Source organism: Planococcus citri, chromosome 2 (assembly GCF_950023065.1).
Source record: "Planococcus citri chromosome 2, ihPlaCitr1.1, whole genome shotgun sequence".
NCBI classification, from domain to species: Eukaryota; Metazoa; Arthropoda; class Insecta; order Hemiptera; family Pseudococcidae; genus Planococcus; species Planococcus citri.
In genome coordinates, this window is record NC_088678.1 from 80,267,256 (window position 1) to 80,283,564 (window position 16,309).

General features: G+C 35.3%; 1 protein-coding gene and 1 long non-coding RNA gene across 2 annotated transcripts in view; one reads left to right on the plus strand and one right to left on the minus strand.

Moving 5' to 3' along the window:
- The window catches only part of LOC135837960 (roundabout homolog 2-like), a 638,803-nt gene that overhangs the window by 555,770 nt on the left and 66,724 nt on the right, over positions 1-16,309 (minus strand). The gene's annotated exons all lie outside the window — the stretch shown is intronic.
- Positions 870-16,309, plus strand: part of LOC135837966 (uncharacterized) — an 81,818-nt gene continuing 66,378 nt past the window's right edge. The window contains exon 1 of the long non-coding RNA XR_010557279.1: positions 870-1,078. This is a non-coding gene — a long non-coding RNA (uncharacterized LOC135837966). The remainder of the gene's footprint in view (positions 1,079-16,309) is intronic.

Sequence of the window (16,309 nt, forward strand, 5' to 3'; positions counted from 1 at the left end):
TATTGGTCGAAGGAGATGAACAATTTTTCGACTCTAGTCAGAATTTAGTATTTTGCAATTGACATGAAAATGGTTCAAATTTAGTCAAAGAGAACGTGGCAAAATTTGACTTTTTCAAATCCATTGGCAAGAATCGAAGATGATTCGTTCGCGAACGATTTGATCAAAAGAGTTGACAAGAATTCAATTTTGAACGAAGGCGTTTTGAAAATTTCAAGAGTTGAATACATTCGAATTCTAAAATTCTTCTCGTACAATTTTATTATATAGGCACTTTTTTTTTAGCGATATCGTGTATAGATTCATAGAAATGAGTTCCATTTCGCGTTAAAATCCCGAACGAATTCAATAAAACGTGATATTTTTTACAGAACTCGACGTTTTGAGAATCAAATAACAAAAGATTCTCTCCTCTAACAATAAGACGAGCTTATTCGAGTGCATATAAAACGTAATATAAATGTAGTGGATTGCAGAATATTTATAGAAAACGACGACGCGAATATGGCTGATTCTCTATACATATACCTCGAGGTATTTTTTTTCTCTCGAAGCTGGTAGTATTTATTATTGTACTCGTATGTAGTATGATGGTGCATCACCTGTAGGAGTACTATAAGCCGGGAAATTTTATTCGTTCGACTTTTTTCCGCCGTAGATAAGGTTTAAGCTCGTGGTTCTCGTTTTTCTTACGTGTGTATCGAGTTTCGCGACACACGCGCTTTTCTTTTTTTTACGAGTACGATGAAGATACGATAATAAAATTTACTAATAGATGCGTCGTAAAAGAGAGCAACTTTGTGACGTTATCGTTTACGATACGATACGATACTATGCGATACTATATGCGATGCATGCTGGTGCGTAAACGCTTTCGAATTACGATAAAAGAAATAAGTTTTTCGGTTTATGAACGTTTATCACGCTTCTTGAGTAAATTTTCTTTCGTATAATGGTTGGAAAAACTAATGGAGATGTGTTTTTTTTGCTTTCTGTTTGCAGGAACGTGGCGGTACGAAACGCCGAAATATGAAAATAAACACGATGAAATTGATCTTGGAAACGAGAAAGAGCTAAGGTAAGATTTAAAATGGTTAAAGTAAAGAATACGACTCTTTTTTTTTGCAATTTCTGTCATTTTTAGGTTGAAAAGTACCTTTTTTAAATTCCCACAAAGTTCCTTTTTTTTGCCAGAAGTTACTAAAATTGTTGCTTTTTTGCAAAAAATTCCGAATGTCTTATTTTTTTCCAAACATTGCTCAAAAGTCTTGCTTTGCTGCCAAAAATTGAAAAAACGTCTTGCCTTTTCGCCAAAATCTCCAGTCTCACTTTGCAAACCCCCTTCCCTCCCTCGTCACTTTTTTAATCACACTTCTTCGACAAAAATTGTATTGACAGTAATTTCCAAAAAAAAAAATCGCTTGCTTTTTGCTAAAAATTGACTCGAATTCTTACATTTTTCACCCAAAGTGCAAAAATTGCGAAAACTTTTCATTTTTTGCTAAAAATTAGTAGAAAAATAGAAATTAAAAATGAATTACAGCCTCAAGAATAGACTTTCGAATCAGAAAATGATCATTATTGAAAATCGATTAATCGAATTTCAAAAATCGATCGATTTTCGATTCCATATGATCGATCAGGTTTCAAGTGAAAAATCAATTATAGCTTCAAAACTGGACTTTTTCGATGGAAACTGCCCATGATTGAAAATCCATTATTCAAACATCAAAATCGATTTATTTGCGATTTTCGATTCTGTAATGATCGATCGTGTTCAGAATGAAAAATATATTTTTAGGCTCAAAACTGGATTTTATTGATGAAAAAGTGCTCATGATCAAAAATCGATAATTCATACTTACCCCAAAATCGATTTATTTGCGATTTTCGATTTTGTGTGATCAATTGTTTACAAAATGAAAAAATTAGTTTTATCCTGAAAAATAGACTGAGTATTAATGAAAATCGATTAATCGAATCCCAAAAATCGATCGATTTTTGTTATTGTGTTTCTATTGGAAAATAAATTTTCTAATCTAGACTTTTCGATGGAAAATGGCTCATAATTGAAAATCGATCATTCAAACCCCAAAATCGATTTATTTTCGATTTAGTATAATCGATCAGATACAGAATGGGTCATATGTAACTTCAAATAGACTTTCCGATCAGAAACTGATTATTATTGAAAATCGATTCATCGAATCCCAAAAATCGATCGATTATCGATTCCATATGATCAATCAGGTTTCAAGTGAAAAATTAATTTTAGCTTCAAAAATGGACTTTTTCGATGGAAACTTGCCCATGATTGAAAATCGATTGTTCAAACACCAAAATCGATTTATTTATTTGCGATTTTCGATTCTGTATGATCGATCGCGTTCAGAATGAAAAATCAATTTTTAGGTTCAAAACTGGATTTTATCTATGGAAAAATGCTCATGATTGAAAATTGATAATTCATACCCCAAAATCGATTTATTTGCGATCTTCGATTTTGTGTGATCGATGATCGATTGTATACAATATGAAAAAATTAGTTTTAGCCTGCGAAAAATAAACTGATTATTACTGAAAATCGATTAATCGAATCCCAAAAATCGATCGATTTTCGATTTCGTATGATCTATTGCGTTACTAATGAAAAATCGATTTTATTTTCAAAAGTAGACTTTTTGATGGAAAATGGCTCATGATTGAAAATCGATCATTCATACCCTAAAATCGATTTATTTGCGATTTTCGATTTTGTGTGATCGATTATCGATTGTGTACAAAATGAAAAAATTAGTTTTAGCCTGCGAAAAATAAACTGATTATTACTGAAAACCGATCAATCGAATCCTAAAAATCGATCGATTTTCGATTTCGTATGATCTATTGCGTTACTAATGAAAAATCGATTTTATTTTCAAAAGTAGACTTTTTGATGGAAAATGGCTCATGATTGAAAATTGATCATTCATACCCTAAAATCGATTTATTTGCGATTTTCGATTTTGTGTGATCGATTATCGATTGTGTACAAAATGAAAAAATTAGTTTTAGCCTGCGAAAAATAAACTGATTATTACTGAAAATCGATTAATCGAATCCCAAAAATCAATCGATTTTCGATTTCGTATGATCGATTGTGTTTCTAATGAAAAATCAATTTTATTTACAAAAGTATACTGTTTGGTGGAAAATGGCACATGATTGAAAATCGATTATTTTAACCCCATAATCGATTTATTTTCGATGTTGTATAATCGATCAGATTCAAAATGGGTTGTACATGATACCTTCAAAAATAGAGTTTCCGATCAGGAACTGATTATTATCGAAAATCGATTCATCGAATCCCAAAAATCGATCGATTTTCGATTCCATATGAATGATCACTGATCAGGTTTCAAGTGAAAAATCAATGATAGCTTCAAAACTGGACTTTTTCGATGAAAACTTGCTCATGATTGAAAATCGATTATTCAAACACCAAAATCGATTCATTTGCAATTCTCGATTCTGTATGATCGATCGTGTTCAGAATGAAAAATCAATTTTTAGGTTCAAAACTGGATTTTATCGATGGGAAAGTGCTCATCGTGATTGAAAATCAATAATTCATACCCCAAAATCGATTTATTTGCGATTTTCGATTTTGTGTGATCAATTGTACATGTGTATAAAAAATGGAAAAATTGGTTTGTCTGAAAAATAGACTGAATATTAATGAAAATCGATTTTGTATAATCGATCAGATACAAAATGGGTCTTGTAACTTCAAAAATAGACTTTCCGATCAGAAATTGATTATTATTGAAAATCGATTCATCGAATCCCAAAAATCGATCGATTTTCGATTTCTTGTGATTGATTGGATTTCTACTAAAAAAAATCGGATTTTATTTTCAAAACTAGACTTTTTAGTGGAAAATGGCTCCTGATTAAAATCGATTATACAAACCCAAAAATCGATTCATTATCGATTTTCGATTTTGTATAATCGATCAGATACAAAAGGAAAAATTATGGTGTTAACTTCAAAAATAGGGTTTTCGATCAGAAACTGATCATTATTGAAAATCGATTCATCGAATCCCAAAAATCGATCGATTTTCGATTTCGTATGATCGATCGTGTTTCTTATGAAAAATCAATCTTTCATTTTCAAAATTATTAGACTTTTCGATGGAAAATTGCTCATTAAAAATCGATTATTCAAACCCCTAAATCGATTTATTTGCGATTTTCGATTTTGTTTGATCGACCTTGAAATGAAAAACAAATTTTCGCCACGCTCAAAAAAATGAGACTTTTCGATGAAATCGGTCATGATTGAAAATCGATTTATTTGCGATTTTCGATTTTGTATGATCGATTTTGAAATGAAGAACAATTTTTCGCCACGCTCAAAAAATGAGACTTTTTGATGAAATCGCTCATGATTGAAAATCTATTATGTAATTGAACCTCAGAAATCGATTTATTTGCGATTTTCGATTCTGTATGATCGAATTTATATTTGAAATGAAAAATCAATATTGCAGTCCTAAGCGTAAACCTTCTGATCAAAAATAGACTATTATCGTAAATCGATTAATCGAACTTTAAAAATCGATTTTCATAACTCCAACTTTCTAAAAACTCTTACGCTTGAGGAGCTCATGTTGTGAGTAGGTACTGAGTAGGTACCTACGACGAGCAATTATTTTTTAATTATTACCTTTAGTTTTGATTGTTTGTTTGTTTGTTTCATACGATACGTAAAATTTGTCTCTCTTATACTTGCCAAACATTCTGTACGATTATTCGGTGTGTCGGTGGAGCATCAAATAACAGTTTGTTGTAAGAGTACATATTTAATGAGCGTAATGAGGGTGTAATATGGAGTTGTGTAGGTAGACTTGGGAAATTGTACTCCTTGTCTACATATTGCTGATTTCAACTCGAATGTCTTTGTCAACTCACCTGAAACAAAGCAATAAAAAACACATCATGTTAAAAAGTTGTCATTCATTTTTTTTTTCAATACATAGTCTACAATATAGAGTAGAGATACTGGGTAGGTTGTACAATGTACATGAATATTAAAATAAGCACTCGATACGGATTTTCTCTCAATTGGACAAAAAAATTAAATCATTGATTAAAATTTTTATTCTCGAGTCTCAGTCTCAACTCAAACTTCAGATCGCTTTTCGCTTTCGTTTTTGCTCATTATCACTTCGAACAAATTCCTTTTTACCAGCTCGTTAAACCAACCTTCTATTATGAATAAAATGAGAAAAAAAATCGCCATTACGATTTTAACGTGCTCGGATGGTATTTCCTTCCTTTTTTTTTCGTTTTTTTACGACGACGTAAAATTTACATTTTTTCCTCTCTCTGTTTACCAACTCGACTAACGTAAATGAGACGTTTTTGTCTGGGATTTTAGTACGTACTTGCGTAAGCTTCGGACAAATAAGCCGCGTGTATATAGGGAAATGCTAAAGCGACGAACCGACGAGGTATATCGAAAAATATGAGACATCTGAGAGTAGTTTAATTTGACGACAGCCTATGTACGTAACGTACTATAATAGCGTACAATATACATTGACTATCGTAGTAGAGTGAGGGTGCGAAGGGTGGCAATCTCGCGGCATCCTAAATGGCTATACTTGGTCGATGTGGCTGGCTGGGTGGAAAAGGCAGACTGACTCGACGTGGTGGTTGTACAGCAGTATTATAATAACGAAAAACGGCCGTTAGCATTTTTCGGCAAAAGTTCAGCCGAAAGCTCTCCGCTCGTCGACTCGTGTTATTCGCCATTCGGTGTTCTGTGTGTGCTCGATGATGAGCACACCGAGCAAGTTGTGTGCAACTTTTGGCGCTATGTAGACGAGGAGAGGCTATAACGTAGCTCAACTTTAATGACTTCATTATGGTGGTTGGTGGTGGCGGTAGAGGTGGCAAAGTGTTGTGATTTATAGATGCGATTGTAGGTTAGGTACTACAGCACACAGCCTGGATTTCGAATTAATTTCTATTCTTCGTTGATTGGTGAAAATCGTGCGGTGTGGGCGATTGACCGAAATAATGAGCAGGGATGAAGAGGTACAGATGGTATTTGTTCGAGTGTAGTCGAGTGTGAGGTAAACGAATGCTTCGTGGTGTTATTTATTGGTACACAGGGTGATTAAAAAAGTCCCAGCAGGTGATTTTGATTAGATATCCATAATTATTACGAGTATGACTGAGTTTAAGTACCGAATTTTCCCAAAGTCATTACAACGAATTGGTACTGAATATAGAAATGATTGAGATACCTTTGCAAAGACCTCGTTTTGGAGAAGGTTATTAACTCGTGGAAAGTTCAAAACGTTACGTCAAAAGCTGCGAAAAGTTGATCAAAGTTGCATTAATTTAGACCAGTCAGAATTCAATATTTTGCAATTGACGTGAAAATGGTTCAAGAGGGAGAAAAAATTGGTGGAATGCTAAATCAACTTTGGAAAAAGTGAAAAATTTTGGAAAAAGATTCATAAAATATTACGAAACTATGAAAAAAATTCTTCAAATTGTTGGTTGAAGTTGAAAAAAAAATGCAAAAAATGGTGAACAATAAAAATCAGCCAAAATTGCATGATTCAAAACAAAATCTCACTTGAAAAAATTCCAGAAAATTGTTGGAAAAATCATTATAAATGACAGAAAATTGGCAGGTTATTATAGCAAAGTTTATTTTGGCAAATATGGCACATACTTGATAGGTATGAAAAAAAAATGACCAGACACATAAGAAAATCAGGAAAACTGTGTACATTTTTTGAAAAATGAAAATTTAAAAAGAGTTGATGAAATAACTTCAAAATTGGGTAAAATAATTCCGAATTTATCTAAAAATCCCACGTCATTTTCTTTAATTTTTGTATGTTTGACTCAAATCACAAATGATTCGAATCGTGACCCATGGTCAGTTCTGATTCTGCTCGTTTTTTCGTAATATGAGCTGAATTTTTTCTTCGTTCTCCTTTTTCATGATGAATCGTTACATTTTTTAATTCGTTTTAAAAATTATTGAAGATTTTTCGTTCGCGAACGATTCGCTCAGAAAGGATGAATCACCCGAGAACGACTGAATCACTTGGAAATCAAATCAGGCACGACGAATCAAAACGAATAATTCATTAATCTGTCTGTTGAAATCGTGAATGAGTCGTTTAATCGTTCGCGAACGATTTGCTCAGAGTAAAAAGAATCGTTCGCGAACGAATGAATCACTTTAAAATTGAATTAGGTGGAGAGGAAGGTGACACTACCACACTTGACAGTTTGAATCCAGTCATCATAAACTATACGCAATTCGTTCGCGAACGATTCGCTCAGAAAGGATGAATCATACGAGAACGACTGAATCACTTGGAAATCAAATCAGGCACGACGAATTAAAACGAATAATTCATTTACCTGTCTGTAAAAATTGTGAGTGATTCGTTCAATCGTTCGCGAATGATTTGCTCAGAGAAAAAAAATCGTTCGTGAACGAATGAATCACTTTAAAACTAAATTATGTGGAGAGGAAGGTGACACGACTAAATTTGACAGTTTGAATCTAGTCATCATAAACTAAACGCAATTCGTTCGCGAACGATTCGTTCAGAAAGGATGAATCACCCAAGAACGACTGAATCACTTGGAAATCAAAACAGATACGACAAATCAAAACGAATAATTTATTAATCTGCCTGTTGAAATTGTGAATGCAGAATGATTCGTTCAATCGTTCGCGAACGATTTGCTCGGAGAAAAAAGAATCGTTCGCAAACGAATGAATCACTTCGAGATTGAATTCGGTACAGAGCCAGGCTGACATGAAAGCTTGCCGGTTTGAATCCAATCATCGTGAACTAAACTCAATTCGTTCGCGAACGATTCGCTCAGAATCGATGATTCACTCGAAAGTGACCGAATTACCGTTAAATAAAATACTATGAAATATGACGTTGTAGAATTTGACTTTTTCAAAACTACCAATAAGAATTGCACGTGATTCGTTCGCGAACGATTCGATTATGGGAGAAAAATCGATCTCAAATGATTGAATTACCAATAAATGAAATCATACAGGAAGATTATGCTGTGAAAACTTGACATCATAATTATTATTAATCTGTTGGTTGCAAAAAAAAAATGGAGTTGATTCGTTTGCGAACGATTTGTTCAGAGAATATGATGAATCATTTGAGAACGAACGAATCATTCGAAAATCAAATCTGATACAACGAGACAAAACGATACTTCTAGTTCTTTCAGTCCACTGATACATAATTTTGAATGATTCGTTCGCGAACGATTTGCTCACAGAAAGGACAAATCGTTCGCGAACGAATGAATCGCCGAAAACTCGAATTAGATGTGAATGACACCACGGAACTTTTCCAGTTTTAATCCTAGCATTTGAATTTGAAGGTGGAGGATTAAATTCGTTCGTGAACGATTTGCTCTGAAGAGTGAAGTCGTTCGCGAACGAATAAATTGGCGAAAAATTGAATTAATCGTAGTTTTCAATGGCATTCCAAAACTCGACAGTTTATAATATCTTCCAAATCAGGACCCAATTCGTTCGCGAACGATTTGCTCGTATCAAAACGAATCATTCGAGAACGAATGGATGACTTTCAAATCAAATCTAGTGAAATATGTAGAACATGGAAAAATTTGATTTTTCTGAAAAAATCCTTTAGTAAGAATTGAAGATGATTCGTTCGCGAACGATTTGATCGAAGGAGTTGGCAAAAGTCGTTCGCGAGTGAATGAATCTCCAATAACATAATGACAAAAGTACAGTGTTTTAATCGTATCATCAAAAACTGATTTGAATTCGTTCGCGAACGATTTGCTCAGAAATAATGAATTATTTGAGAACGACTGAATCATTTGAAAATCAAATCAGACACGACGAAACAAAATGAAAATTCTAACAGTATATTGATAGAGAATTATGAATGATTCGTTCGCGAACGATCTGCCAACAGAAAAGATAATTCGTTCGCGAACGAATGAATCACCGAAAACTCAAATCAAATGTCAATGTCACGACGAAACTTTTCCAGTTTTAATCCTAGCATTTGAATTTGATAAAGCTAGACTGAATTCGTTCGCGAACGATTTGCTCACAGAAAAGACAAATCGTTCGCGAACGAATGAATCACCAAAAACTCAAATTGATAAATTGTCAATGCCACGATGGAACGTTTCCGGTTTTAATCCCAGCATTTGAATTTGAAACTGGACTGAATTCGTTCGCGAACGATTTGCTCAGAAGAGTTGAGTCATTCGCCACCAAATGATTCACTGAAAAATTGAATTTCTCGCAGTTATTAATTATTATCAATGAAATTACGAAACTCAAAAGTTGATGTTATCATAAAAACTGGGACAATTCGTTCGCGAACGATTTGCTCAAAAAAATGAAGTCGTTCGCGAACGAATAAATCAGCGAAAAGTTGAATTGAATTACTCGTAGTTATTAATGGCATTCCGAAATTCGACAGTTTATAATACTCTCCTAACCAAGACCCAATTCGTTCGCGAACGATTTGCTCATATCAAAACGAATCATTCGAGGACGAATGAATCACTTTCAAATCAAATCTAGTGAAATATGTAGAACGATGAAAATTTTGATTTTTTTAAAAATCCACTAGTGAGAATTGAAGATGATTCGTTCGCGAACGATTTGATCGAAGTAGATGGCAAAAGTCGTTCGCGAGTGAATGAATCTCCAATAACGTAATTACAAAACTACTGTTTTAATCCTATCATGAAAAACTGAATTGAATTCGTTCGCGAACGATTTGCTCAGATCAAGACGAATCATTCGGGAACGAATGAATCACTCTCAAATCAAAACTAGTGAAATAGAACGTTGCAAAATTTCACTTTTTCAAAAATCCATCAGTAAGAATTTTAAGATTATTCGTTCGCGAACGATTTGATCAAAGAAGTTGACGAAACTCTGCATTGCGAATCTATTGGTATCAAGAAAAGACTGGTGTAGTTGATTCTTTTGTGGGCAAAATCAAACCTTCGTTAATCTACCAATAAAAATTGCCAATAATTCGTTCGCGAACGATTTGCTCAGAAGGGAGGGAATTCGTTCGCGAGTGCATGAATCTCCGATAACAATTTTTGAACCCAAAGCATCCCAAATTTTGTCCCAAATATTTTTCAAAAATCAACTCTACTCTGGCATATTTTCAATTTCCAACAAACACTACACATTTTAAACGCAACCAACCACTCAGGAAGAGCTCGTAAATCATTATTTTAACATCTTTTCGGCAAATTAGACACGACATCGCGGTGATCTCAATTTCACGGTATCCTTCGTATAGGTAAACTTCCGACATTCGCATAAATCACGTCAATCCAATAGGCTACCTTGTATATTGTGTTAACTAATAGCTTATCTAGGTACATCTATGTATGTATAGGTATATCTTGCCAGATACACAGCTGGAACAGGGTGCGAAACGCGGACACCACCTGAAGTGCCACCTACTGTGCGAAGGAAGCATAAAGATGTAACCTTTTTTCGCATTCCACCCACATGGGCACTTATACCATCACGTCATACTATATCACGATTGAAAATACATCGCTTTCTGAAAACCATCACAACAAATTGCCCTACCAGTTACCGCCTATCGGAAGTAATCATTTTCAATACAAATTCTTCGAAACGTAACCCAAAGCCAGGAGCTGATTCTCTTTCCTTTCCTCTGCCAGAACACGAAGTCTCATTTCAATGCTTTACTCGTTTCTCGAAAAAGGGATGTCGTATCGTCCCACGTTCAATTAGCATTATTCGTACCTACTACACTAGTTGCTGGCAATAATTTGTTATAATTAAACATTTTCTCCATTCTCTATTGTATTTGTAGTATAAGTAACGCGTTTTAGGAAAATTTTAATTATAAAATATATATAGGTAAGGGTACCTGGTACTGGTACTCGTATACTTGGAAATGTTTGATATTGTCGGAGAAGTTTCTTAATAAGAGTTTCCCTCTTCTATTCTTTTTTCTACTCTCTCAAATTACGCCAAAGGGCTTAACCAATGATAACGACGTAATAAGAATATAAGTTCAAAAAAGAAGTTAAAATTTTCTCAAAAAAAAAAAAAAAAAAAAAAGAATAGAAAAAGAAAAAAAAACGCAAAAAAAAGTTATATTAAAAAGTTTAACGTTTAACGCGGATAAAAAGGTAGTTTTTATTTTTTTTCTCGTAGGCTGTGGCGGCGAAACGGGACGCATTTATCTGTTATCTTTCTCGCAAGAAAATTACTTTTAAAAAGCCTTCGCCTTCGCTTTCGCGACTCGCGTTACTATATACGTAGGGGCAGGGGGTTCAGGCAAGCACCAGGGCTGTGGTGCGTGGCTGTTCGTATCATTTTATCAGCTCGTCGAGAATGTTTATCCGAAACATTGTACACATAATGGCACTAGAACTGGATGGAGCTGGCATGAAAAAGTTTTCGCATAAATTTGCATTTTAGACGTAATTTGCGGCGCTGGATTACGCATTGAAGACGTTTTGATTTTAATTAATCCGTTTGAAATTTTATTTTTCTTTGTAATTATGCGCACGGGAGGGACAGAGAGAGAAGGGCAACGATGAGGGCAGCCTGACGCATTCAAAATATGGAAAAACTGTACTCTTCTGCGGTTCATCTGTTTCGTTGGCGGTCTGGTCTCGCGATGGCGGCGACAGCGACATTTTTACCCGATACCCTTTTGTTTGGCTTTGCTTTGACGACGACCGGTGTATTTGCATAAATTAATTGTCTTAATTTGTTTCGTATTTTGGAACAAAGTATATACGACGACGATGAAGCGTTCCTTTCGCAGCCTCGATAAATAATTTTCAAAAGACGCTCGTACGCGTCGTATTTTTACAAAAGTTGAAAAATTATACCGAGGCTAGAAGGGCATCTTTCATCGTCGTTCGCGCCCATTTACCAAAAAATTTATTCTTTTGTTGTGTTCGTCGCTGCCTTGTGAGCCGCGTCGTCGTCGCAATCAAACTGCGACGACGACGACCGAAGACGAGATGCAAATTAAAAGCCCTGTACCCGATGCGACGACGACGCCCGAAATCGTCGAGTGTAATTAAAAACATCCACAAAACCGCGTATACTGTACACAGATGAGAAAAGTCTCTAGATTTTTGCCATCTTTTCGCAGCTCGCTCGTTATATCGCTTCATTAACGCTCGCCTGTGTTTAGAATTGTACAGTGTGACCAAGAAAGTACTGTGACCAGAGGTAAATGTTTTTCCATTCTACAAGTATCGCCAGAATAGACTAATATGATTCAAAAATGACTGAAGCAGCTAAAAATTCAGATTAGAGGACTATTTTCCAAGAAATCTCGTTGCTGGAAAGTTCAAAAATAGATTTTGCCCGCGTTTTCTGTCACTGGATCTGCGTTGATTTTGTAATGTTAGTATGGTTCTCAAATGATTGGCGAATCTTGAGCAAATCGTTCGCGAACGAATTCAATTCAGTTTTTGATGATAGGATTAAAACAACTGTACTTTTGTCATTATGTGATTGGAGATTCGTTCACTCGCGAACGACCTTTGCCATCTACTTCGATCAAATCGTTCGCGAACGAATCATCTTCAATTCTTGCTGATCGATTTGAAAAAAATCAAATTTTGCCATTTTCTATTTCACTGGATTTGACTTGAAACTTGAAAGTGATTCATTCGTTCTCGAATGATTCGTTTTGATCCGAGCAAATCGTTCACGAAAGAATTGAGTCCTGGTTGGGAAGAATATTATAAACGGTCGAGTTTTGTAAAGCCATTGATAAGTACGAGTAATTAATACAATTTTTCATCGATTTATTCGTTCGCGAACGACTTCACTTCTTTGAGCAAATCGTTCGCGAACGAATTGTCCAGGTTACCTTTTATGATGACATAAACTGTCGGATTTCATAATGTTGTTAATAATAACTACGAGAAATTTAATTTTTCTGTGAATCATTTGTTCGCGAACGACTCAACTCTTCTGAGCGAATCGTTCGCGAACGAATTCAGTCTAGCTTCAAATTCAAATGCTAGCATTAAAACTAGAAAAGTTATGTCGTGACATTGGCAATTTATTAATTTGAGTTTTCGGTGATTCATTCGTTCGCGAACGATTTGTCTTTTCTGTGAGCAAATCGTTCGCGAACGAATCATTCAAAATTCTATATCAAATATCAATACGAGTAGACTGAAAGAAGTTTCAGTTTGTCCTTTGTCTTGTCGTGTCTGATTTGATTTTCAAATGATTCAGTCGTTCTCGAATGATTTATCATTTCTGAGCGAATCGTTCGCAAACGAATCAACTCCAACTTTTTTTGCAACCAAAAAATCAATTTGTAATTTAAAGTTTTCACGCTATCTTCTTCCTGCATGATATCATTTGTTGATGATTCATTAATTTGTGATCGATTTTTCTCCCATGTGTAATCGAATCGTTCGCGAACGAATTATTGTTGGTTTTGAAAAAGTCGAATTTTTCAACGTCATATTCCATAGTACATACGAGTATTTTATTTAGCGGTGATTTGGCCATTTTCGAATCAATCATCGATTCTGAGCGAATCGTTCGCGAACGAATAGAGTTGAGCTTACGATGACTAGATTCAAACTGGCAAGTTTCATCGTGTCACCCTGCTCTGTACCGAATTCAATCTCAAAGTGATTCGTTCGTTCGCGAACGATTCTTTTTTCTCTGAGCAAATCGTTCGAGAACGATTGAACGAATCATTCACAATTTTAACAAGCAGATTAATAAATTATGCGTTTTGATTCGTCGTTCCTGATTTGCTTTCCAAGTGATTCAGTCGTTCTCGGATGATTCATCGTTTCTGAGCAAATCGTTCGCGAACGAATTCAAATCAGTTTTTGGTGATAGGATTAAAACACTGTACTTTTGTCATTATGTTATTGGAGATTCATTCACTCGCGAACGACCTTTGCCATCTACTTCGATCAAATCGTTCGCGAACGGATCATCTTCAATTCTTACTAATGGATTCAAAAAAAAAAATAAAATTTTTCCACGTTCTACATATTTTACTAGATTTGATTTGAAAGTGATTCATTCGTTCTCGAGTGATTCGTTTTGATCTGAGCAAATCGTTCGCGAACGAATTGGGTCCTGATTTGGAGAATATTATAAACCGTTGAATTTCGGAATGCCATTAATAACTACGAGTAATTCAATTCAATTTTTCGCCGATTTATTCGTTCGCGAACGACTTCACTTTTTTGAGCAAATCGTTCGCGAACGAATTGTCCAGGTTTTAATGATAACATAAACTATCGAGTTTTGTAATGTCAATAATAATAACTACGAGAAATCAATTTTTCAGTGAATCATTTGTTCGCGAATGACTCAACTCTTCTGAGCGAATCGTTCGCGAACGAATTTACTACAGCTTCAAATTGAAATGCTAGGAATAAATATAAAACTGGAAAAGTTGAAAAGTTACGTCGTGACATTGACAATTTATTAATTTGAGTTTTCGGTGATTTATTCATTCGCGAACAATTTGTCTTTTCTGTGAGCAAATCGTTCGCGAACGAATTCAGTTCAGCTTCCAATTCAAATGGTAGGGTGGGGTAGGGGTAATCGATTCATTTTATCAATTTTTGGTGAATCATTCGTGAACGAATTGATTACTTGTTGGTGAATCATTCGCGAACGAATAAATTCGAATAGGTGATTCGTTCGCGAACGAATTGATCCGTACAAGTGGCTCGTTCACGAACAAATCAATTCATTTAATTAATTTTTGGCGAATCTTTCGCGAACGAATAGATCTGTATAAGTGACTCATTCGCGAACGAATTGATTGATTCAATTAATTTTTGGTGAATCATTCACGAACGAATTCAATAATTGTTGTTAAATCATTCGCGAACGAATAAATTCGAATAGATGATTCGTGCGCGAACGAATTGAATCGTATATAAGTGACTCGTTCACGAACAAATCTATTCATTTGACTAATTTTTAGCGAATCATTCGCGAACGAATAGATTTGTATAAGTAACTCGTTCGCGAACGAATTGATTCATTTAATTAATTTTTGGCGAATCATTCGCGAACGAATTGAATACTTTTGGGTGAATCATTCGCGAACTAATTGATTACCTACTTGTTAGTGAATCATTCACGAACGAATTGAATAATTTCTGGCGAATAATTCGCGAACGAATTAATTCGTATAAGTGACTCGTTCGTGGACGAATCGATTCATTTAATTAATTTTTGGTGAATCATTCACACCTGCGCTCAAATTTCTGGTGAAGAATCTATATATCTGACAGTTTTTGATCCCACCTTGAGGATGTGAGCCGGGAGGAGCCCAATGTTCGGAGCCCCCTAATAAATTTCAATTCAAAAGATTCAAGCCAAGCCAAGCCGAAAAAAAAACAAAAATAAAAAATAATTTTCTGTAGAGCAAATTGCCCCATTCCAAGAATCAAACTTCCTCAGAAATTTAGTATCGCTAAATCACTAAAATTTTCAACTTCCGACCAAACGAATAAATTCTTCCAACTACATAGTGGGAAGCTGTACAAGGAGAATAGGAGAGGGAGACCCTCATCTCAGCAGGATTCCCGGGTGGCCAGAGCTCTAGAAACAAGCAACTACCCAATTCCACTCCAATCATTGGGATATTTATCGAACCCTTAGGACAGCTATGTACAGCAGACGGAAGCCTGCGATCGGTTACATTTTCAAGGTGCCTTCTCGCGCTTATTTCTGTAGGTAGTACATTTGTGTTAAGTGGAGGAGCAGCTTCTGTCGTCGAGTGACGAGGTTTTAACAAAAACAAACGCCAAACGTTAGCTGGGTGATTTGTTGGTCGATTGAAAACGTCTACGCGAGACGATGAGCGTTTATAATACGTATAAAGTTGCCCAAAAACAGCAAAGCAGCACAAGAAGGCTTTTAACGTTGACATTTATTTACAAGGGAGAAGAGCAGACGATAATTAATAGCGTTAGCGGGATTTCTAGCAAGATGTGAAAGACGAGACTACACGCGGCTCCCGGGCTCAAGCTGCAGCCCTTTCCACGAAATAGCAGATATTTCAACGCAAGCTGGTGCGACGCAGGGAGGTGTTTCGATAACACATAATGGACCATGTGCGCGAACCTGGTACCACCGATACCTTGCATACTCGTATACGATTTAGGTAATTTTTCACCAAAGGTTTTAAACATCGCCTCGTGCGTTGTTCCAACTCAGGCTTCGTCG